We start from the raw sequence: 25,218 nt of genomic DNA, 5'->3' as shown, positions 1-25,218 counted from the left end.
TAATTAAATTTCCTACAATATAAAATTGGTTAAAAATTTAAAAAATAGTCACCCTAGTTGCAAAATAGCAATAATTGCGAACAAACCATACAAAAACAAGTATTGGTATTTTACGTTTTTCAACCATTTATGCTACACTTAGGACCTTAATATTTTACCAAGAAAAACTTTATGATATAAGGAAACAATACTGTGAATTTCATTAAGATCGGTTGAATAGATTTTGCAAAATAAATTTTGCAATCCAGCTTTCGCAAAAAAAATTAATTTTTTCAAAATCTTGCAGGACTGAATATAAAGCAGACAGCAAGTTTAATTTTTTTTCGTCTAGAAGAATACCATACCTTTCATTTGCAATTTGCAAAATTAAAATCGGTTAACCACTACGGCGTCAGGAATTTTTTTAAATACACATTTTTTTTTGTGCTTCGCGCAGGGCAGCGGATAGTTTGTTCTGATTGGGCATTCCAGTGACCTTTGATAATGATTGACAAATTTTAATTTTTAGTACATTTAGATATAAATAAATAAATTTGTTTATTGCAAAAAAAAACCACATGCTCTGTACTTTGAAATAACACTTTTTTTGGCAAAAACTTTCTTTGTTCATATATTTTAAGTTAGAGAATGAAAGTTTATTATTTTTAAACATATGCAACTGTTTAAACAATATTTCACAAACAATAATCAAATTAGTTTGATTTATGTGGAATTAAAATAATAAAATACAACAAAATATAGTGTAAGAAAATAATATATTAGATAAAGATTGGAAGAAATTTGGGTGGAAATCAACTTGTGTGAATCGAACACCGCTGTCCTGCGCGTAGCACCAAAAATTATTGTTTATTCAAAAAAATTCCTGACGCCGTGGTAGTTAATGGAGTTTAATTTTAAAAATTTCAAATGAAAGGTACGGTATTCTTCAATACGTAAACAATTTCAACTTCCTATCTGCTTTATTTTCAGTCCTGCAACATTTTGAAAAAATGATTTTTTTTGCGAAAGCTGGATTGCAAAATTTATTTTGCAAAATCTATTGCACCAATATTAATGAAATTTACAGTATTGTTTGACTATATTATATAGTTTTTCTGGGTAAAATATGAAGGTCCTAAGTGTAGCATAAATAGTTGAAAAACGTAAAATGCAAATATGTACTTGTTCTTTTATGGTTTTTCGCAATTATTGCTATTTTTCAACAAGGGTGACAATTTTTAAAATTTGTAGCCAATCCTATATTGTAGGAAATTTAATTACGCAACTTTTATATCGGTGCAAATTTTCTCGAAAGTGAATACTTTGAAAGTTATAATCAAAAAACGAAGAAAATAATCGAATTTTTCCTTCATTTTTTGACATTTTGATTATTTAAACAATGTTCCAGACATTTTTGAGTGGGAGGATAACCCAATTATTATTATAGGAGTTAATTCCAAGAAATTTCTGCAAAAAGATATGAGTCACCTCTCAACGTCCATCTCAAAACAGATGCGCCCTGGACTATTTTGATTCAAGCAGCCTGTTACTTCACAAAGGTACTCTATTAACTGTACAGCAACATGTTATCGTGCGTTATCTTCTATCAAGAGGCAGTTGTCGCAGACATACCATTTGTATTTCAACTTCGAGATGTCCCACAGAAAGTTCAGTGCACCACGTCATGGATTCATGGATAAATAAGATTATATCCCAAAAAGAGATCCCAGAGACACCGTGGAGAGGTAAAGGCTTTTCCAAAAGACGATCCTTCAAAACCTGCCCACTTAAGGGCCTTCATAGTTTAAAAAACTGGTATGGCTCATGTGGTAAGAGAGGCAGACACACCTGAATCAAAGATCAATAAGAAAGAAATTGCAGAGGTTGTAACAATTTTGGAAAGTAGAACCATGGCAATTATAGTGTTGTCGGTTACATCGAAATTCCACACGGTTTTAGGGCTTTAGCCACAGTTTGGGCTGAGCATCACTCTGAAGATTGTCGCAGACACTTGTGCAAGAACTAGTCTAAGAGCAAGAAGAAGGCTAAACTAAAGCTTCTAAGAAATGGAGAGACGATTTAGGAAAGAAATCTATTGAAAAGAACTTAAAGGAAGATTGTTAAATACCTACTGATTGTTAAATATTGTGTAAAAACTTGTCCTAGTTATTGCTCATACTCAGATGAAATTGTTAAAGCCACCTATGTTTGCTCAAGATGAAATGATTGATTGATTGGTATTACTAAGGGTAGTGGGTACAAAGGTGTTACTTCTCGTTGGCACTGGCACACAAAAGAAATTGCCCCCCAAGACACACATAGGTCTTCGTAAAGTTGCATGTATCGGAGCATGGTTTCTTCAAGAGTATTATTCTTAGTTGCACGTGCTGGTCAAAACGGTTCCCATCATAGAACTGAAATGAACAAAAAGGTTTACAGAGTTGGTGCTGGAATCCACACTAAAGATGGCAAGGTTGTTGAAAATAATGTAGCCACTGCCTAGGATCGTAGTGAAAAAACTACAAATGGGTGGTTTTCATCACTATGGTCAAGTTAACAATGACTTTATTATGATCAAGGGATGTTGTATGGGACCGTTATTACATTGAGGAAGTCATTATTAGTCCACACTAAACGTTTTGTTTGGAAGAAGATCAATCTTAAATTCATTAATACCGCACTGAAATTTGGTCATGGACGTCATGGTAGATTCCAAAGAACTGCTGATAAAGCTGCATTCATGGGTCATCTCAAAAAAGATAGAGTTAAACAAGAGACGACTTTTACTCCTGCTGAAACTGCAGCTAGTTCAAATGTAATTGTTTATATTGTTTGGCAGTAAACACTGATATGATTGTCTAGGTCTAGAATATTGTGATAAAACAGCCTTAAATTTGGCCAGGACAGCGCTGGATTAGAATCGCCAAAGCCGACGGATAGTAGGCAATCCTTCCTGGCTTCAATATCCAAGCACTAGCGAGAAATAGAGTTCGATGAGGACACTTCATGGAAGCTCTATGTTCCCCTTAGGAATCTCGAATCTCTTCTTCCACATATTCTTAAATTTATACCTGTTTCTCTGTCCGTTTTTTTATGCAATGATCAATGAGATTACCATCATTTCTCATATATTTTTTGGACTCAGCCGGAGTTTGAACCCAGAACCTCTCGCACCGAAAGCGAGAATCATGTCCTTAGAAAACAATTGAGTCGCTATTACTGATAATTATTTTCCTGATTTGTTAAATACCTACATATTTAATGTAAGTGAAAGGTGAAAGTTTGAACGTGATAATTGATGCACTCTACTATTGATTAAACGTACGTACTGAACGTACTATTTATCTAAAAACACAATTAATATTAATATAGCTGCTCAATGGTGTAAGTGTAGGGGTATGGTATGATTCCTGCTTTGGGTGCGAGAGGTCCCTGGATTTGAACCCGGGACCTCTCGCACCCAAAGCGAGGATCATATCCCTACATCATTGAGCCGCCATGTTACTAATAATTTTGAAATTTAGCTAATGAGTACGTTCACTTCTAATCAGCAGTAGAATGCATCGATCGATTATCACGATCAGATAAAATACCTGATTTCACTTACGTTAAATAGGATTGTAGTAGTTAACGCAAATCAGGAAAATAATTATTATCAGTTATAGCGGCTCAATGGCCTAGGGGTATGATTCTCGCTTCGGGTGCGAGAGGTCCCGGGTTCAAATCCCGGTTGAGCCCTTGTTTTACAGCCAAAAAACAAAAACATACTTCTCACAATTACAATATTAAAAATAAGATACAGTTGTTTATTAAACAATATGTCTCATATTAGAATCCAATAGGGACGTTATATACCCCATCTTTCCATTTTAAAACAATTAATGTAACTGATCTGTTTTTCGTAAAATAGACAGGGATATAACAAGTGGTATAAATACACTACATCCAGGTTATAGTTCACTCTTCCAAGACGGAAAATAAATTATCTGGAAGGTAAGAAATGAAGACATGAATTTCACATGCTTCAAGAACATTCTCTATCGCGTTAATAGTAATCTCTGTCATAATGTATCATATCAGAGCCGCCTTATTAAATGCATCCCAATGATGGCTGATAGAAAATCTGTCATACAGAGCTGGCTAAGAGAAACATTCGATTTATAGAGGATGTATGAAAACTGACTTGACAAAAAATTGATTTTAAAATAAAACGGTTCCATAAGCTTTGCGCAAATCGCTTACCTGGAAATTGGTGTTCTTTAGTACTTGGTAAACTTGCAGACCCAAGGGTGACGATTAATGGACTTCTTCCATGGAACTCCCGATGCACGTGCCAAGCCGACGGTACCGTCAAAAATCACGAAAAGTTCGGAATTCGGGAGTACTTTCACCGTTGAAGGTTTTAAGCGAAGTCGTAGAAGAGTGGTACCTTCTCCTAAAGGTACTCAATGGAGCATGTCCATTTGGATACGATGCGCAAAGCGAATTTTGCACTTGTGGGTTAGTAAAAATTGACATTGAGCATTTATTTAAATTAGAACACACACAAGGTCATTCTGCATCATTTTTACAGGGGGCAGACAAAAGTAACTGAATATGATTATTAGCTTATCAAAACTTATTCTACCCGAAATAAATAAATATTAGAATGATAGTAAATATAAAATAAAGAAATAAGGATTACCGAACAGAGGATATATTCAAACATAACTAATGAAAATATTGTGAGTAATATAGAACGATTATCAAAAATGAATAACCATTTTCAATTTCGTTGCAACACGAAACTACAGCCGCATCATTATTCCAGTTCAATCAGAGAGTTGCAACAAGCACCTCTACCGGTTTCGAAACTTATTAGTCTCTCATCAGGAGGCACATATGCTGCTCTCTCTGACCCAACCAGGACAAACCCCGGCGTGCAGTCACGGATTGCAACATTTTGGGTGCAGTCACGGATGCACGGATGCATTTTTTGCTTCTCTAATTTGATCTTAGTAACTACGATTCTTTCTGATATGTATTGGAATTCATATATGTTATATGCCCATTTTTTGTGTATCATCAAGGCCACGCCTTCTTTGGCTCTCGTATTTTTTGATACACCACTATAGATCAAGAAGTATTCCCCAAGCCACATCTGTCCTTTCCCTTTCTTTTTTGTTTCCTGGATCGCGCATATCTCTATCTTATTTTCTCTCAGTTCCTTTTTTCGGCCGTGTAAGTCACATAATAAGTTACATAATAAGGAATGAAAAATATGAGTTGATGCGATTAGTTATACAAGAGAAAGAGGAAAAATGTTGAAACTGTCCTGGTTGAAAACTTTAAAGCAGTGGAGTGGAAAAACAACAATAAAACGCTTCAGACAGAATAAAATGGGCCATGATGACTGCAAATGTCCTTAAAGGATAATATAATATGATATATTATAAAATAATAAACATCGCTATTCCAGTTAAAATAGATGTCTAAACCCTTACCATTCAAGCGGTAAGGAAAAAGGAGTGATCGAGAAGTAACACCTCGCTAAAAAACCAGGGTTCATCTGACCCGTTTCATAGCACCCTGCGAGGGCCCCTGCCTAGGATATAGGCGAATCTGGTGCTTTTTTGTAAAACATGCTTACCCAGGCTACAAAATTTGGGCTCAACCGGGATTTGAACCCGGGACCTCTCGCACCCAAAGCGAGAATCATACCCCTAGACCATTGAGCCGCCATGTTAATAATAATTTTGTATTTTTAGATAAATAGTACATTCACTTCTAATCAACAGTAAAGTGCATCGAATATCATGATCAGATAAAATACCTACTTTCACTTATGTTAAATATATGTAGTAATTAACAAATCAGGAAAATAATATTATTATCAGGTAAAACGGCTCAATGGTCTAGGGGTATGATTCTCGCTTCGGGTGCGAGAGGTCCCGGGTTCAAATCCCGGTTGAGCCCATGTTTTATAGCCAAAAGGCCAGACAGCCACTTACTGATTATTTTGAAGAGTAATGCAAATAAAAGACATTCATTTATTGAATCATATTAATTTTGTTTGGATTTAAGTTAATTTTGATGAATAAATTAAATAAATATAAAATTGTAGTTTCGCATTTAATTAATAAAGATTCAAACATCCGCCTATGGTTATTTGTCAAAAACGTTGACATGTTTCAATCTCTAGTTCTTCTTCTTCTTCTTCTTTTTTTTTGGTTTCACTGTAAGGCGATTACCAGCACGATTAAATCTCTAGTTGTTTCAATCTCTAGTTGTTTTTACGTCAACGTCAAATTTTTTGACAAATAATCATAGGCGAACGTTTGTTGAATCTTAATTAATTAAATGCGAAATTACAATTTTATATTTATTCAATTTAGACATCAAAATCAACTAAACCTAAACAAAATTAATATGATTAAAAAAGCATTTTCAATAACTTTCAAACGAAATGTCACTTGTCATAAGGTCCCATTTAAAATTGTCGGTCAAAGTGGTCTGTAACGTCATCTGTAATTATTACGTCGCCTGCTATGACTATTTGAGAAGCCTACATCCCTTTATTCCTCCAAATTTCACTACATATTATAAACCGGTCAAAAGATACGAGGGGGGAGAGGACTTTTGACTAGCACTGTATATTTTTGATTCACGCCCGAGCCTAGGGATTTTGCCGCCCTGGGCAAGTCCGGCGACCGCCAACCCCCCCCCCCCTTGGCTCTTCTTAATTTGCTGCAATTTGTGTATAGAAGTCAATTTTATATTTTATATCGTGTCTCTGGATCTAGGTCCATACTTTCATCTTTAGCCTCATAGCCAAATTGGCTTTTCACTTTTCTCTTTCTTGCTATTACGTCGCCTCCGATTTTTGGGTTCTCAATTTCTATCTTTGATGCTTTTGAGGTCTTTTGCGTCTTTCAAATAGCCCTGGAATTTTAAATCACTTCCGAGAGATTTGACTACGTTGATGTGAAGTAAAATCTCATGCCATACTACCACAGGGCAAAGAAAAGTAAAATCACGGATTTGATTTGCCAAACAGCTTGCCTCATGAGTAACCACTTTATCCTTGTTTTTATTGACAGTGATTTCTACAAGAGCATCGTAGATTTCTTCAATTTGGTATCTAATGGGAGTAATTGCATCAATTCTACTTTCCCATCTAGTTTCGGACAAAGGTTTCAATACTAGGCTAGAAATATGATTTTTCAGTATAGCCTAACGATGAATAGATACTGAGAAAAAAAATTTTGTCACTAAGGAAAAGAAAGAAACTGCAAACTGTGAGGCTTTAGCAGCATCGTTCACGCTCAAGTTGAGTAATGGCTAGAACATGGGACAAAAATGCTCTAGGATTCATTTTCAAAATTCTGTTTTGAACTCCCAAGTTCTTCCATTTCATGTGTGCCCCATTATCATACCCTTGTCCTTTCATATCTTTCAAAAGTATTTCCAGTTCATTCAGTGTTTGCAAAATAACTTCTGTAAGTCCCAACCCGGTGGATTCCAGTACAGGCACAAATCCAAGAAAATGTTCTGCAATTTTAACACTTTGTGAACAGGAACCTAAATCGACAAAACGTACAACAATAGTCATATGTTTCACCCCAGAAATATCAAGTGTAAATCTAAAATTATGCTATAATACTTTGCTGATTTCAAAAAGTTTAAAATTTTATTTTTGATTTGGTCATGGAGGAGCTGAATAATTTCGATTTGAATACGTTTTCCTAAGTAGTGATGCTGTTTATTACTACCATTTGTTGTTCTCCTAATGTGCTCTTGTAAAACAGAATCAACTTTTCCAAAGAGAAATTACCATTGTTGTGATAAAATTTTTTATCGCCCTTCACTATTCTGATCCCACTCCCACTATCCTTATGCGATGAAGAAGAAGGCGGTGTTGTCGATTTCCCGTCAAATGAACCTTGCAATTGTAATTGTTTCACTTATTTAATTCTCGTTTTTAAAGTTTGCCGCTCTTGTTCATAATAATGATTTTTATAATATTAATAAAAACGAATTTTTTATTTCTTCAATTTCAAAAATTGGCTCTCCTCTAAAATTTGTCGCCGTGTCCACCCCTGGGGCCGGGCCTGATCTTATCCAAAGATTTGGAAACTATTGAGCATGGAAACAGTCTTTGATAAATAGGAAATTTTTCTTGATAGTTGATAAGATTTATAAAAATTATTGAACAAAAATAATGTGAGAAATGGAAATGTACAGTACAATCAAAGGCAAAGAAAGAAGAATGTTGAAAGTTGTGAACAGACTGAAACTGAAAAATTCTAGGAAAGGGAGATTTATTCCTATGGCAATATTAGTGGATTAAGGGGTGTATTCTGTAACACAACCATGAATACAATAATGAATACATCTCTGGTTTGAGCTCATCTGAAGTTAAAGAATCAATAATTCGAAAAAAGCCTTGATTTGTGCTGCAAAACATGGGCTCAACTGGGATTTGAACCCGGGACCTCTCGCACCCAAAGCGAGAATCATACCCCTAGACCATTGAGCCGCCATGTTAACAATAATTTTGTATTTTTAGATAAATATTACGTTCACTTTTAATCAACAGTGGAATGCATCGAATAACACGTTCAGATAAAATACCTACTTTCACTTACGTTAAATATGTAGATAATTCACAAATCAGGAAAATGATTATCAAGTATAGCGGCTCAATGGTCTAGGGGTATGATTCTCGCTTTGGGTGCGAGAGGTCCCGGGTTCAAATCCCGGTTGAGCCCAATTTTTGTACCAGTAAAGAAAACACATAAATTATGTGTTGTACTGAATATAAATATGTAGAACAAAAGTTGCTTAGAATTAGTCATTTTATCCATTTCAGGACATATTTTAAACGTATGATTTTCACCCCTGAGAAGACTTTCACCCCCCAAGTAAAATCAAGCAACGGCACAAGTCCAACTTTGAAGTGTAGGGTAAGTAGAACCTAAAACCGTATTTTCATGTAATTCGGGGTTGACCCCGGAACTTACACTCCAAAACGATCATTTACTGGGCTATATGCAATTTCTTCTGGTATGACTATAACGTTGATTTGAATAATAAATACTATTTATAGAGTTCAACTTAAATTATCAGAATTTTGGAGCTAATGCAACAGAAATATGTTTAATACTATTACTTGCACTCCTTCTTTCGGTCTTTCCGTATCTTGTATACTTCAGCAGTAGGTTTTACTAAACAATGTGCTTTATTTCTGTTCCGATTTGTACTCCAGGCTGTGGGTGAAAAATAGGTCGATTTCAGGATATATGTAATTCAAAAATTTTTGAAACCTATCAGGTGTTGTAAAGGACGATGCCAGGAATAACTTCTACTAAAATGTGATCAAAAATATTGTGAGCTATTTTTTTATTGCGATTTTCATTTGTTAAATTTGCAATTTTTAAAGATTTTTAATTTTGCAGCTTAGGATATTGATTTTAAAGAAAAACTTTTTAATAGAAAGTTGTAGTAAATTAAAAAACCTACAATGTGAGCTATGGTAAGTTTGCCTGCGAACAACAGCCTGCGAAAGGTCCAAAATGGCCGTTTTTTACAATTGCGTTATTTATTGTGCAAACATTTTTTTTTTTTAAAGCTTTAAAATGAAGATCTTTCAATTCCAAACATAAAAAAAATTTGTAAGGCCGGATTAACGAATTTGCTGCTTAGATATTATAAATTGTTTATCCCAAGAGGTCAAATGTCGAAGGTTAGAACTTTTTGAAAAAAAATCGTAGAGAGTTGGTGAAACATAAAATCTCCTTCTAAAGAGTTATATTTTCATATTCTGATGTAAATACATGCGTAAAACATTTTTAAACCTGTAATTTTTGGGTTTGAAAATAAGGGGGTAAATTTCGTTATAAACATTTAGAGCTGAAGCGGCCCTGTACATCCTATGAGTTTTTAACTTACAGATTATTGTTGCTGAAGACGAAACGAAGATTTATAAAAAAATAAAAAATTTCTACGACTAACTGAAGCCGAGCTAAATGTTGGGTTTGAAAATAAGGGGGCAAATTTCGTTATAAATATTTAGAGCTGAAGCGGCCCTGTACATCCTATGAGTTTCTAACTTACATATTATTGTTGCTGAAGACGAAACGAAGATTTATAAAAAACTAAAAATTTTCTACAACCAACTGAAGCCGAGATAATTGTTTCTTTTTTCTTAAATCGTAGTGCCTTTATTTATAACAATTAAGAAATTATTTTACAGTCATTGACTAAAGAAAGACTTATTATCTTAAAATAAAAATTATTATAAAATATAGTTACATTTAATTATTAAAAATTATTTTTAAAATCGGTGCTTTTGCGAGCGGCCGAATTTTGCAAATCGCCCGGCTCGCTTCAAATCCGCGCGCTCGGAAAATTTTTACGTAACTTGTATTAAATTTTGACCGAAAACAATCTAATAATATTACCATTATAATATACAGTCTATTTACCACTGTATTTGTTTTTCTTGATAAACTTTTATATGTGAAATCTCATTATTCTGAAGAAATAATATTAGGTACAATAAAAAAAAATTGAAAGAATAAACGGTTTTCGCCCCACGCTTTTCTTTAACGAATGTGTTAGATTTTTTTAATTTTTTTTATTTTTGGCTTTTTAGTTGATTTTTTTTATAATATTTTTAATTTTAGTCACTCGTAACTAAAGAAAAAAACTCGTTTCTTAAAAAATTTTTTTTTTCATATTTTTTTTATGAAACATATTTTTTTAACAGTTGGTTGTAAAATTTTTTTATTTTTTTATAAATCTTTGTTTCGTCTTCAGCAACAATAATCTGTAAGTTAGAAACTCATAGGATGTACAGGGCCGCTTCAGCTCTAAATGTTTATAACGAAATTTGCCCCCTTATTTTCAAACCCAACATTTAGCTCGGCTTCAGTTGGTCGTAGAAAGTTTTTATTTTTTTATAAATCTTCGTTTCGTCTTCAGCAACAATAATCTGTAAGTTAAAAACTCATAGGATGTACAGGGCCGCTTCAGCTCTAAATGTTTATAACGAAATGTAGTAATGAAACAAAGACTTACTCACAATCATTTAATTATACTTTGACGACCGGTTTCGATCTCTACATTATTCAGATCATCTTCAGGTCGGCGTTACAAGTAGTTAAATGCTACAATTAAAGAAAACCAGAGTTAGAACATTGTCTGGTTGCACAAATGTTAATAGAAAGCTAAACCCGAAAACATTTTTTGAAATAAAGGTTTGCAACTGTTGACATTTCAGAAATTCGATACATACAAATGCACACTTATGAATAACAGATACTCATAAGCATGCATAAGCAAATAGCTGCTTGCAGTTTATGAATATTTGTTGAAAAATTTTTTTAAATAAAAACTAATGAAAATATTAATCAAAATTAGATATGCTTCCAAAATTCATTTTTTTGAATTTCGGAAGCATATCTAATTTTGATTAATATTTTCATTAGTTTTTATTTAAAAATTTTTTTCAACAAATATTCATAAACTGCAAGCATCTATTTGCTTATGCATGCTTATGAGTATCTGTTATTAATAAGTGTGCATTTGTATGTATCGAATTTCTGAAATGTCAACAGTTGCAAACCTTTATTTCAAAAAATGTTTTCGGGTTTAGCTTTCTATTAACATTTGTGCAACCAGACAATGTTCTAACTCTGGTTTTCTTTAATTGTAGCATTTAACTACTTGTAACGCCGACCTGAAGATGATCTGAATAATGTAGAGATCGAAACCGGTCGTCAAAGTATAATTAAATGATTGTGAGTAAGTCTTTGTTTCATTATTACATTTAATATGGACTCACATATGCAACCCATTCAATATTTGTTTATAACGAAATTTACCCCCTTATTTTCAAACCCAAAAATTAGAGGTTTAAAAATGTTTTACGCATTTATTTACATCAGAATATGAAAATATAACTCTTTAGAAGGAGATTGGATGTTTCACCAACTCTCTACGATTTTTTTTTCAAATAGTTATAGCCTTCGACATTTGACCTCTTGGGATAAACAATTTATAATATCTAAGCAACAAATTCGTTAATCCGGCCTTACAATTTTTTATGTTTGGAATTGAAAGATCTTCATTTTAAAGCTTTAAAAAATTTAAAAAATTATTTGTACAATAAATAACGCAATTGTAAAAAACGGCCATTTTGGACTTGCAATAACCAATAAACGAAATTAAACTTACCATAGCTCACATTGTAGGTTTTTTAATTTAGTACAACTTTCTATTAAAAAGTTTTTCTCTAAAATCAATATCCTAAGCTGCAAAATTAAAAATCTTTAAAAATTGCAAATTTAACAAATGAAAATCGCAATAAAATGAAGCTCACAATATTTTTGGTCACATTTTAGTAGAAGTTATTCCTGGCATCGTCCTTTACAACACCTGATAGGTTTCAAAAATTCCTGAATTATATCACGTTTTTTCACCCACAGCCTGGGGTATTGGGACAAAAATTGATCTCGCTCGGGACCTCTCGAAGTTTCGAACCCAAACGAGAACCATACAAACAGTTAACAGACTAACATTTGTTTTGTGCCGTCTTTAATAATTGATTATTGAACTTAGTATTAGTATTTTGTAAAACTATATGTAGTTCCAGTACAACGAATAATTTAAATCTATGTTTCCTTTACTTGTACAAAAATTGGGCTCAACCGGGATTTGAACCCGGGACCTCTCGCACCCAAAGCGAGAATCATACCCCTAGACCATTGAGCCGCTATAACTGATAATTATTTCCTTGATTTGTTAACTACCTACATATTTAACGTAAGTGAAAGTAGGTATTTTATCTGAACGTGATAATCGATGCATTCAATTGGTGATTAAAAGTGAACGTACTATTTATCTAAAAATACAAAATTATTATTAACATGGCGGCTCAATGGTCTAGGGGTATGATTCTCGCTTTGGGTGCGAGAGGTCCCGGGTTCAAATCCCGGTTGAGCCCAACTTTTTAATAACTAATCTTATCAGCTCAGTTCACGGCGAATATCTTAGAGCCTGAATTAGAACACAATGTGCAAAAATAAGACTGAAATTATGAAACATTGAAATAAAAAAACTAAAATATCAACTTGCTATGTAGGACTGTTGTGTGTTAAACGCCCTAGGCCTTAGGAAATGTTGAAAACTCAAGATATCCTTCCACCTTTCTGCACATTACTTACTTCTTTCTTATTATTAAGTAATGCTTAGGTATTTTACTTAATACTTATTAAGTATATTAAAATTTGTCAGGTACGAAAAGGCATTGGATATATAAAAAATAAAACAATAACTTAATGTAACACAGCACATAATATAAAATAAAAATAGAATAGGATATACCTCATTTGGAGATTTTTTTTAATTAAGGACGTTCAAATTTCAAAACTAACAGAATTCAAATGAGCAAAACAAAAAAACTTGGGATCAACTGGAATTTGAACCCGGGACCTGTTGCACCCAAAATCAAAATCGTACCACTAGTTCATTGAGCCACCATATATGACAAAACTTGCATTCATTTCATAGTTGTTTATTATTAGTTAATTAGACTAGTTTATTGGAAGTAATTTATTACAAAATTGAAAATGTGACATTTAAAATGTTCCGATATAGATTAAACTGAAGGTCATCAACACTAAATAAACAAAACAATAATCAACATGGCGGCTCAATGGTCTAGGGGTATGATTCTCGCTTTGGGTGCGAGAGGTCCCGGGTTCAAATCCCGGTTGAGCCCAACTTTTTAATAACTAATCTTTATCAGCTAAGTTCACGGCGAATATCTTAGAGCCTGAATTAGAACACAATGTGCAAAAATAAGACTGAAATTATGAAACATTGAAATAAAAAAAAAACTAAAATATCAAATTGCTATGTAGGACTATTGTGTGTTAAACGCCCTAGGCCTTAGGAAATGTTTAAAACTCAAGATATCCTTCCACCTATCTGCACATTACTTACTTCTTTTTTATTATTAAGTAATGCTTGGGTATTTTACTTAATACTTATTAAGTATTAAGTCTTTTTATACTTAATTAAAATTTGTCAGGTATGAAAAGACATTGGATATTATAAAAAATAAAACAATAACTTAATGTAACACAGCACATAATATAAAATAAAAATAGAATATACCTCATTTGGAGATTTTTTTTAATTAAGGACGTTCAAATTTCAAAACTAACAGAATTCAAATGAGCAAAACAAAAAAACTTGGGATCAACTGGAATTTGAACCAGGGACCTTTTGCACCCAAAATAAAAATCGTACCACTAGTTCATTGAGCCACCATATATGAAAAAACTGCATTCATTTCATAGTTGTTTATTATATTAGTTAATTAGACTAGTTTAATGAAAATAATTTATTACAAAATTGAAAATGTGACATTTAAAATGTTGTAATATAAATTAAACTGAAAGTCATCAACATTAAATAAACAAAACCATAATCAACATGGCGGCTCAATGGTCTAGGGGTATGATTCTCGCTTTGGGTGCGAGAGGTCCCGGGTTCAAATCCCGGTTGAGCCCAAATTTTTAATATCTAACTAATCTTATCAGCTAATTTGACGGCGAATATCTAAAATCATAATAAACTAGAACACAATGCACAAAAATGAAACTGAAAGTATGAAACGTTGAAATAAAAAAAACTAAAATGTCGAATTGCTGTGTAGGTCAATTGTTTGTTAGACGTCCTAAGCCTTAGGAAATGTATAAAATTCAGGATAGGTATCCCTCCACCAAATAGCGCCCTTTCTTCACATTATTTACTTCTTTCTTATTATTAAGTAATGCTTACTTAATACCTACCTTATACTTAATTAAAATTTATCAGGTACACATTAAATGAAAAAGCATTGGATCTATAGAATATAAATACAATAACTTAATATAACACAGCTCAAAAAACTAACAGAATTCAAATAAGCAAAAAATTTGAGCTCAAACGGATTTGAACTCGAGACCTCTCCCCTCTCTCCAAAGCGAGAATCATAATCCTAATTCATTAAGCCACCACACATGAAAAAACTTGCATTCATAATTCATTTGGTAGTTGTTAATTATTATTAGTTAATTAGACTAGTTTAATGAAAATACTACAAAATTGAAAATGTGACACCTAAAATGCTTCGATATAAATAATATTTATATCGATATAAATAATAATATATTTATACATATTATGTAGATTACACTGAAGGTCATCAACACTAAATAAACAAAACAATGATCAACATGGCGGCTCAATGGTCTAGGGGTATGATTCTCGCTTTGGGTGCGAGAGGTCCCGGGTTCAAATCCCGGTTGAGCCCAACTTTTTAATAACTAATCTTATTAGCTAAGTTCACGGCGAATATCTTAAATCAGGAATTAGAGTACAATGCACAAAAATAAGACTGAAATTATGATGGAGTTGAAATAAGGCTTATTTAATAGTTTAATAATTATTAAGTATAAAGTGTTTTTATACTTATTTAAATTTGTCAGGAACATAGGTAGGTACCTACCTTATTTGAAGATGTTTTAGCCGTGATAACTAACAGCATATTACAATTTATAACAAATAATAAATAATGAATAAAATTATGGTCCCTTTAAATTTCAAAGGTAAGTAGTAAGGAATACAATTTAAATAAGCAAAAAAGTGGGCTCAACCGGGATTTGAACCCGGGACCTCTCGCACCCAAAGCGAGAATCATACCCCTAGACCAGGGGTGGGCAAAAGCGGCCGGATCCGGCCCTTTCGCTTACTTTATCCGGCCCGTTGAAAAATCCCACAAGCAATTTTTTTTAAACTCGTAAATGTAATTTTGTTGAAATCGACAGTGTTAGTGCGATAGTGTGCTGTTCATATAAATAATAAAATATGTAATAAAGAATATTATAATTCCGAAGAGCTGTAACCCTACTTTAAAGTACATATACAACATAGTTTCACAAAGCAAGATTCTACTGACTACATAGAATTGAATGTGCATTTCTCACACTCTTTGAGACAGTGATGTTTTGGTTTCAGCCAGGATATTTGTTGTCTCCAAGGAACACTTTTTCCTTCGATTTTATACTTCACATTCAGCTGTAACAACTCATACTTATTATTTTTAAGTATGTGCCCCAAATATGCTGTCTTTTTCCTTTTAATAGTGGTCAAAAGTAATCTGTCTCTTCCCATTCTGTGCATCACCATTTCGTCCGTAATATGATCTGTCCATGATATTCTCAAAATTCTCCTAAAAACACTTCTCAAAAGCTTCCAGCTTTCACATTAAGTCAACATTAACAGTCCACGCTTCGGCACCATAAAGAAGAATATATAGTTAACATTTAAGATAACAGAGAAGGATAACATTTTACTATCCTATATGTGATTTGCAGATTGAGTCTTTGGTTATACTCAGAAATTTTCTCACCTTCAAAAAAGCTGCTCTTGATTGTCCTATTCTTGATACAATTTCCGATTTCAGATTTAGATCTTCCGTAATCCAGACCTCTACCCTAAGTAAAGTATTTTATTTTGTCCACTTATTTATATCTTCATTTTTTATCTGGACCATATTTCTCTAAAAATTACGTGACATATTTTACTGGCCACAAATTGTTCGCATGTACACCCAAGTAATACAAATGTTTTCACCCATTTTGAAAAAATGTGAAAACGTTGAATTGTCCACGTCCGTCTGTCTGTCCGTAAACACAACTACTCCGTTATTAGAACAGATAGAACGACAAATGAGGTGTCGAATGAAAGCTCCTAACCCAAGGATGCTATTAAAGGTGAGAAATTTTACCTCGGACTTCCAGTTTTAGAGTTGCAACCGGAAGTACGGTTTTAAAGTCACCTAAATAGTATAAGCGATATATCATTCGACGTGCCTTAGCAAGATAAAAACAAGTGTACAATTTTGATTTTTATATCATTTCCGGTTAAAAAGTTCTAACCGGAAGTGCCATATTATAGTCACAGAAATAGTACATGTGATACATCAACAGTCGACCACTAGACCCGTAAAAGTCTAGAAAAGTCGAGCTTGAATCTTTAGTTCCGGTTTTGACGTCATTTCCGCTAAGCTCCGATAAGTTATGACCGAAAGTTTGTCAAAAATTACTGGAAATTAGTGAAATCGTTTATCAATCGACGCAAAATTATACGAAGAGTTCAAATATCGACTTTTGGTTCTACTTCCGGTCACGTTGGGTAAAAAATTAGGACTTACGAAGTCTAATTACTTGTTTATGATTACTGTTATCTATTATTCACAGTAAAATTTCTTTATCCAAATGCTTTAAAATGATACTTATAGTAGTTTTCTCAAAATAATTTCTTGGATAGGGAAAAACTTTACCAATAACATTCGCGTGTGCACAAGCTTACGTACGCGATATACTATTCCGGCCCGGGAGACATTTTGAAAATTTCATTTTGGCCCGCGCTTAAAAGTATTTGCCCACCCCTGCCCTAGACCATTGAGCCGACTTACTTAAAAAAAGTCGAATTAATTCGTTATTTATTTAAATAAACTATCGAAGGTGAGTGAAAGTAATGATATACCTACAATATATGTATAATCATAGTAAACGTGAGATGTTTGAAGTGTTTTAATCGCTAAAGGTCATCGCTACTAAATGAAACGAATATAATCCTACATGGCGGCTCAATGGTCTACTAGGGGTATGATTCTCGCTTTGGATGCGAGAGGTCCCGGGTTCAAATCACGGTTGAGCCCGTATTTTATTGATTTAAAAAGCTTGTAGCTTGTTCGCAATGTAAATGTCAGTTTCTTCATTTTTATCAAATATGTGGTTAAGAAACCAAAGCAAAATAGAGGACAAGGGGATATTTGGAACAAAACGAGTATATTGGCTGAAAAATTTTAGGTTAAAGGTGCATTTAAATCAAAGCGAACACAAACGAACGAACGAATCAGTGGCGTTACTGAGCATGATTCCGCGGGTTCCGCGGAACCAGGGCCCGGACCACGTAGGGGCCCGCTCTGCTTGTATCTAATTATTTAACTTACTTATAAATGTATCTTATGCAATTAGAGAATCTATTTTGTTGACATTTTCATTCCAATGTTTATTTTTAAAAAGCTGTTTTAGTTTTCCCATATTAAGGTTTTTAATAATGACTGGAGATTTAGATGCAGAAAATTTTTGAGTTTCATTATTTATAAAAACGGCTGGCGTAAATTGATCAGTCATGTCAGTACGAAAAACGATAGGACTAAAATTAACTGTTTTCATAGTCCATTGTTTTTTAAAAAAGTTTCTAACATCAAAAGTAATTAAGTTAAGATCAAAATAATGTTGGTACCTAGATATCTTTTTTGGTTGGTAAACAAAAATCGTGAAAATCACCCTCTAATAATTATCATCCGAAATGAAATTAATCGCTTCACAAATTACTTGACTTATGTATTGTTTATAAGATATGTAAGATTCGTTGGTTCAAAGTGTTTATTTTTGAAAAGGCTGTAGTTAAATGGGCTTAAACGAGTCACTAATCCCGAGTATATGCAAATTTTGAACAACCATATCTTATATAACCAATATTTGTATTCAGGAAAACAAAAAGTAAAAAATATAGTAAAAAAAGTAAAACCTATATTTTTTTACTAATTGAGGTTTTTGGTATCACCAATCATTTTTAAGTTATTTTGAATAAAAAAATTTTCAAAATTAAAAAAAAAATTCATTTTAAAACATTTTTTTTTCAAAAATGAGAACTTTGAACCGATAAAACTTACAGATCATAGAAACAATACTTACATAAGTCAAGTGATATATGAAACGGTAATGATTAATTTCATTTGGGATGCTAATTAAGAAGCGATTTTTACGATTTTTTTACCAAAAAAAGGGTCCAACTTTATTTTGAGCGTTACATACTAATATTGATGCTAGAAACTAAAAAAAAAACAAATACAAAAATAAAGCTTTTTTAAAAACTTAAAAAAAAGTTATGATGAGTTTTTCCCGCAAAGTTCTTCATTTGTTCACTTTTTGAGTTATTTGCGAAAAACCGTCTCAAAACGTGTTTTTATTTTGTTGAAAAATGAACATATTCACTTACAAATAACTTGAAAATATTGATTTAGTGAAAAAACTCTATAGAACTAGAGTTGCTTAGAATTAGTCAGTTTATCCAATTCCGGACTTATCGTGAACGTATGCTTTTCACTCACATCGGGCACTCACCCCAAGGGCAAAAGCACACATCGGCACAATAGAGATCACTTGATATGATATATTATGATTTATATTTATTGTTTATTAAAAACTTTTGATATACAAGGTGTGTTTTTATTGGGCGGGCGGGCCCGCATCCCAACTGGAACCAGGGCCCGCTGATCTATCAGTACGCTACTGGAATGAATTCGTAGGTGTTCGCTTGGTTATTTGTTTTTTACAAAGTAAGACCATTTACATTTAATTGTAGCGAACGTTCGTATTCGTTGATGCTCCGTCCGCAATGTCGGATACAGATGACACCGATTTACTTTGATGATTCGCTGATTTACCGACGTCGGTTGCGGTTGGAACATGAGCGAACTCGAACGTATTCGTCCGGTTGTACTTGATTGGCTGTACGAATACAATAATTTTAAAGAACGAATTCGTTCGTTCGCTTGTGTTCGCTTCGATTTAAATGCACCTTATGAGAATAGTATGGTTGTAGATTGTACTTAGATCAACTCGTTGCTTCGAAAGTTAGAGTCGCTATGATAATTGCCCACCTCTGGGTCGTAACGGAGATGACACTTAGACTTCTTCTTCTTGTAGTGCCTATCCGTTTCGGATGTTGGCGACCATCACGGCAATCTGTACTTTGCACACTGCTGCTCTGAAAAGATTTGTAGTGGTTGTGTTGAACCACGTACGTAGATTTTTCAGCCACGAAATTCTTCGCCTTCCTGGTCCTCGCTTTCCCTCTACTTTTCCCTATAATACCAGTTGCAGCAGTCCATATCTTTCACTCTTCCTCATGATGTGACCGAGGTATTCGATTTTGGCTGTTTTTATTTTGATTAACAGCTCTTTTTCTTTTTGCATTCTCAGCAAAACACCCTCATTAGTAATGTGGTCGGTATAAGATATCTTCAGGATTCGACGATAAAGCCACATCTCAAAAGCCTCAATTTTCTTGAAAGTGGCGTCTGTGAGAGTCCACGACTCAACTCCGTACAACAGTATAGGGAAGATATAACATCGTAGTAATCTGACTTTTATGGGTATCGACAAATCATGACATTTGAACAACTTTGCCATTTTTTGAAATGCAGATCTTGCTTTCTCTATCCTACATTTGATTTCTATAGAATGGTCCCAATTTTCATTGACGTTCGTACCAAGGTAGGTATATGTCTTTACTCTTTCTATTTGTTGACCATTTACACTGATTCGTCCAAATTGCTGTTTGTTCTTAGAGATAATCATACATTTTGTTTTCTTAGTGTTTAGTGAAAGTCCGTATCTCTGACTGACCTCCGCGATTCTGTTCATTAACTCCTGTAGGGCTTCAGAACTGTCAGCGAATACCACAGTGTCGTCTGCGTATCTTATGTTATTGATACATTCTCCGTTAATTCGAATTCCAGCTTCAACATCATCCACTGCTTCTTGAAAGATTTCCTCAGAGTAGATGTTAAACACTTCACTTAGACAAGAAGACGAATTTTACTTACGTTTTGCAAAATTGCGAAATTTTTAATATAGAGAGCATCTTCTTCTTCTTCTTAGATCACGCGAGACTCGTTAGTCTCTGGCATTTGGTAGTAAGGCCTTTGCATTATACTTTGTTTTTTTCTTAAAGTCTAATAAGCTCTGTGGCCTCAACGAAGCCCAACAGTTTTCTTATTGGTAGTTTTAGGATCTCTTCTGTTGCAAACCTCAGTTGACCAGTGAATTCCTGCCTTAAGTACATCACTTAGCACACTGCAATGACACAATATGTGTATGGCAGTTTCTTCTTCCATTTCGCACTTTCTGCACCATGGTTCATTCACCTTACCTAGTTTGTATAGGTGGTTCCTTAAACGGCAATCTCCAGTCACCATTTCAGTGACCGTTTTGATCTCTCGTTTATTGAGGTTCATCAAACTGTTCGAGAGTTTTTTTATCAATATTGTTGATTATTTTGTAGTCTGGATTTGATCTTGAGTGGCAATTTGAGAGTCTATTTCTTTTGATAATTCCTTATCAAACATTTTTAAACCGCGTTTTTCGTAGCATCTTTAGGAATGTCACAGAAAGTTTCTGTGCCTTCAAAAGTTTTCCTCGAGCCTTGTTTTGCCAACACATTTGCTCGTTCATTCCCATACACCCCTTCTTGACCCGGCACTCACATTACAGACTTTTTATTGTCTTTTGCCAGGTTGTGATGTGAGTGGGTTCTTTATTGCCAGAATAGCCACTTGGCTATCTGTGTAAATGTTGATTCTCACGCACAAGTTGTACGTACAACTTCAGAGAGGAACTGAGTTTATTATATGTATAATTTATTTTCTACGAATAAACTCCATTATTATTATTATAGATTTAGCCATACGGCTCACACTCCCTCTACGGGGAAAATTGACTCATCCCAGATACCTACGGTATCAAAAGGATTGAGCTCTGGTGGGACTCTTTCCGTGTTATCGAGCCCTAGGTGACTTGGTATGCAGGTGTATCTCCCAAAAATTTTCGTACACATCTGGCCGTTGCGAGTAGTACTGCTTTCTGCATGGTCTTATAAAGATGTTCATTAAGACCCAGCTTTTTTAGGCTTTCGAGGAGGGTCTTCGGAATGACTCCAGTAGTAGACATAATAATCGGTATCGTCTGGGTACTTTGCATTCTCCATTGTCTCCGTATTTGAATTTCCAGATCTCTGTACTTGGCGATCTTTTCAGTAAATTTAGTACGTAGATTATTGTTGTTAGGAATCGCCACATCAATGAGGGTTGTTTGTCTCGTTAATTTATTGACTAATACGAGATCTGGTCTATTATGCGCCACTGTTTGGTCTGTGAGCACAGTGCGATCCCAGTATAGCTTGTAGTTGCCATCCTCAAGCATACTTTCAGGGACGTATTGATAATATGGGAGATGGTCGGTTTGGAGAAGTCCCAGCTTGATAGCTATCTCCTGATGAAGGATTTTTCCCACTGCGTCATGCCGTTCCTTGTACTCAGTTGCAGCAAATGCCTGGCAGCCCCCTGTAAGATGTTGGATGGTTTCTTGGGCTTGACATCCATATCGGCATCTGTCGTTTTGAACATGAGGGTCTTTGATGATATATTTCAGGTAATTTCTGGTTGGTATAACCTGATCCTGAATGGCCAGTAATGAACCCTCCGTTTCAGGGAACATCTTTCCTGATGTCAACCAGTAGTTCGACGCTATATTGTCGACATAATCTTGGCTGACCTCATTGGGATGTCGCCCGTGCAGAGGTTTTCCCATCCAGGCGCGCACTTTTTCGTCCTTAGTAAGGTGGTTTATGCGAAGTTCTGCTTCCCTCAGTTTTATCGGTGTTGTGTGATCTACTGCGCAGATAGCGCGATGTAGAGTAGATGTTTCAGCCTGCATCTGAAAATAAGATCTTAAATTAGCAATTTGTTTGTCTAATTGCTCACCTATATCCATAAGTCCTCTTCCTCCTAAATTCCGTGGTAATGTCGTTCTTTCTACTGCACTTTTTGGATGGTGTTTTTGTGCCTTTGTGAGGTGCGTTCTTACTTTTTGCTGAAGATTTTCTATGTCCGTTTTTGTCCACTTAACAATGCCAAATGAATAGCTAAGCGCGGAACATGCGTAGGTGTTTAGTGCCTTAAACAAATTTCTACTATTAAGGTGTGAGCGAAGCAGCTGTTTTACCCTTCGTATAAACTCAGTAGTTATCTCTGTTTTCATTTGTTTATGGTCAATTCTCCGCGCTTGCTTTACTCCAAGATATTTATACATATCGTTTTCACCCATGGCCTCGATGTTCTGGCCATTTTGCATATCGAATCCTCCGGGCTGTACTTTTCCTCTGACTATATTTAAAATACGGCACTTGTCTAGTCCGAAGTGCATGCTAATATCATTAGAAAAAGTTTCTACAGTTTTTAGCATCTCATCGAGTTGGTTTCGAGTGGAAGCCATTAATTTCAAATCATCCATATACAATAAATGATTAAGCTTCGCCACCACATTGTTGTTATTTTTTATGCTAAAGCCTGCGTCTGTGGAGTTCAATAGCTGAGATAATGGGTTCATAGCTAGACAGAACCACAGTGGACTCAACGAATCTCCTTGAAACAGGCCCCGGCTAATTGCGATATTTTCAGTTTCGATGTTATTTTCACCAGGTATTTGAAGGTGAATTCTAGTCTTCCACTCCGTAATTATATGCTCTAAAAAGAGCGAATTATTATTATTATTATTATTATTAGCTTCAGGGTCTTCATCAATTATTTCATCAATGCAGGCCACCAAAGCAAAAAGTTAAACCTGGAACACGGTTGTATGCTGACCTAGGCTGTAAGATTTATTATGGTTACATGTTTGCCGAAAGACTTCTGATCCAATACCACGAGCAGTTTTAGATCCGTCAGTGAACCATTTTAAGTCCCCATTATAATTTGGGACTTTTTGTCCTCTAGATGGTATAATTGTGTTAATCTTCTCAGTGAAGATTTTTTCTGGGGTCATCTTATCTGAGTTCATCATACAGGTGGATACCTCAAGTAGCTATAGTCCCAGTAGTGTTTGTGTGGCTATTTAATACATAATTGGGGCTCCAAGTGTTGTTCGCTTTGAGCCTCAGGATAGTTATAAAGGCTACCGCCCCAAATATATATAACTCCAGAGGAGGGTGACCTGTGATAGCCTCTAATGAAGCCGTTCCTGGACTATTCAAGGCTCCTGTTATATTTAGAAGCGCTTGTCTTTGTAGGGTGGAGAGAGGGGTCACACAAGATAGAAAAGCCGTCTTTCTCCACCAAAGTGGTTCAGTACTTTGGTGTGTAACTGTAACTGTCGGTCATATATAGAGCATATTCATGTATACACAGAGAAACATATTTATTGAATTTAATGATTTACTAAATAAATTCCGTCAATAACTTACTGTGAGTAGCTTCTATAAATATTTTTATCAAATTACGGATCTGGATAGTGACCGAACTTTTGAGAACCGCTGATATTGGAGTAAATACTATATTATGCCATTGAAGCAGCGTTCAGAGAATATTAGCACTCTTTCTCTTGCTTTCTGTATGCGCTAGTGGGATAAGAGAGAGAAACGTATAATTTACTGGTAATGCGTACCCTAATCCTCGGCCCTGCTCCTTCTGAGAAGCGAATCGGAGGTAAATAAATATGTCATGAAAGAATGGTAATGGCTCTTGTTAGTTTCATATGGAATGGAAAATAGATTTATGCTGTTTGTCAGAGATCAAAGCAAAATTCATAGCAAGTATTATTTGATATAATTTTTTTACCCCTGTCTACCTTTTTTGAAAATGTTGAGATGTTTTAAAAGAAGAATCAATTTCTCATAAAAAATTGAGCTATTCTACTATCTTCATTGCTCCTTTAATTTCGACCAAAAATTAATCAAAAACTACAACAAAGTGCTTGTTGGATTTTCAAACTGTTATTGTTATTATATTCATGGCCCAAGTATACTTGCCAACAAAATATCTGAGAAAACCGTCTCTTCGTATTACAAAGTCATTTGTATTTGAGTAGTATCGTTAAACTTCGAGAGGTAAACAGACTGAACAGCAGGTATGTATAATAATTAAAAGGTTCCCAAAATTCAGACATCTATACTAAATTTAAAATCAAGATGCAGTAGAAATAAACAAACCAAGACACGTTAAATGCTACTAGTACTATGAGTACTCCCGAATCATAATTTACAATTCATATACATTGTAAATCCCAAATCATGATTTCCAAAGTTTATACATTCTAAATTATGATTCGGGAGTGCTCCTAGTAGCATTTAACGTGTATTGGTTTGTTTATTTCTATTGCATCTTGAATTGAAGGTAAATTTACTGGTAGTCAGTCTCTAAATATCGCCGAAAAATTGTCGATTAACGGTGTTAAAATAAATTGGAATGAAGCACAAATCAAAAGACGCCTGTGCGTGTGTTTTACACATTTACAACCATTAGGTACAACCAATTTTTTTTGGTTTTCTATCCAGAAATCGGGAGTCCATGAG

General features: G+C 34.3%; 11 non-coding genes and 1 pseudogene across 11 annotated transcripts; 9 read left to right on the top strand and 3 right to left on the bottom strand.

Moving 5' to 3' along the window:
• The first annotated feature begins 1,632 nt into the window (after nt 1-1,632).
• Nucleotides 1,633-2,495, top strand: LOC114328802 (60S ribosomal protein L3-like; annotated as a pseudogene).
• A 1,150-nt stretch (nt 2,496-3,645) lies between these two features.
• On the top strand, nt 3,646-3,717 carry Trnap-cgg (transfer RNA proline (anticodon CGG)). Its single transcript has one exon. It is a non-coding gene; the product is annotated as a tRNA-Pro (tRNA).
• A 1,907-nt stretch (nt 3,718-5,624) lies between these two features.
• On the bottom strand, nt 5,625-5,696 carry Trnap-ugg (transfer RNA proline (anticodon UGG)). The gene has a single exon. It is a non-coding gene; the product is annotated as a tRNA-Pro (tRNA).
• A 166-nt stretch (nt 5,697-5,862) lies between these two features.
• On the top strand, nt 5,863-5,934 carry Trnap-cgg (transfer RNA proline (anticodon CGG)). The gene has a single exon. It is a non-coding gene; the product is annotated as a tRNA-Pro (tRNA).
• A 2,491-nt stretch (nt 5,935-8,425) lies between these two features.
• Trnap-ugg (transfer RNA proline (anticodon UGG)) lies at nt 8,426-8,497 on the bottom strand. Its single transcript has one exon. It is a non-coding gene; the product is annotated as a tRNA-Pro (tRNA).
• A 160-nt stretch (nt 8,498-8,657) lies between these two features.
• Trnap-ugg (transfer RNA proline (anticodon UGG)) lies at nt 8,658-8,729 on the top strand. The gene has a single exon. It is a non-coding gene; the product is annotated as a tRNA-Pro (tRNA).
• A 3,934-nt stretch (nt 8,730-12,663) lies between these two features.
• Nucleotides 12,664-12,735, bottom strand: Trnap-ugg (transfer RNA proline (anticodon UGG)). Its single transcript has one exon. It is a non-coding gene; the product is annotated as a tRNA-Pro (tRNA).
• Nucleotides 12,736-12,895: 160 nt separating this feature from the next.
• Nucleotides 12,896-12,967, top strand: Trnap-ugg (transfer RNA proline (anticodon UGG)). Its single transcript has one exon. It is a non-coding gene; the product is annotated as a tRNA-Pro (tRNA).
• A 705-nt stretch (nt 12,968-13,672) lies between these two features.
• Nucleotides 13,673-13,744, top strand: Trnap-ugg (transfer RNA proline (anticodon UGG)). The gene has a single exon. It is a non-coding gene; the product is annotated as a tRNA-Pro (tRNA).
• A 724-nt stretch (nt 13,745-14,468) lies between these two features.
• On the top strand, nt 14,469-14,540 carry Trnap-ugg (transfer RNA proline (anticodon UGG)). The gene has a single exon. It is a non-coding gene; the product is annotated as a tRNA-Pro (tRNA).
• A 713-nt stretch (nt 14,541-15,253) lies between these two features.
• Trnap-ugg (transfer RNA proline (anticodon UGG)) lies at nt 15,254-15,325 on the top strand. Its single transcript has one exon. It is a non-coding gene; the product is annotated as a tRNA-Pro (tRNA).
• A 2,337-nt stretch (nt 15,326-17,662) lies between these two features.
• Nucleotides 17,663-17,737, top strand: Trnap-ugg (transfer RNA proline (anticodon UGG)). Its single transcript has one exon. It is a non-coding gene; the product is annotated as a tRNA-Pro (tRNA).
• The last annotated feature ends 7,481 nt before the right edge of the window (nt 17,738-25,218 follow it).

This window comes from Diabrotica virgifera, chromosome 7, assembly GCF_917563875.1.
Source record: "Diabrotica virgifera virgifera chromosome 7, PGI_DIABVI_V3a".
Taxonomy (NCBI): Eukaryota; Metazoa; Arthropoda; class Insecta; order Coleoptera; family Chrysomelidae; genus Diabrotica; species Diabrotica virgifera.
The sequence above is the reverse complement of the archived record's forward strand: the minus strand, read 5'-3'. Positions and strand labels throughout refer to the sequence as shown.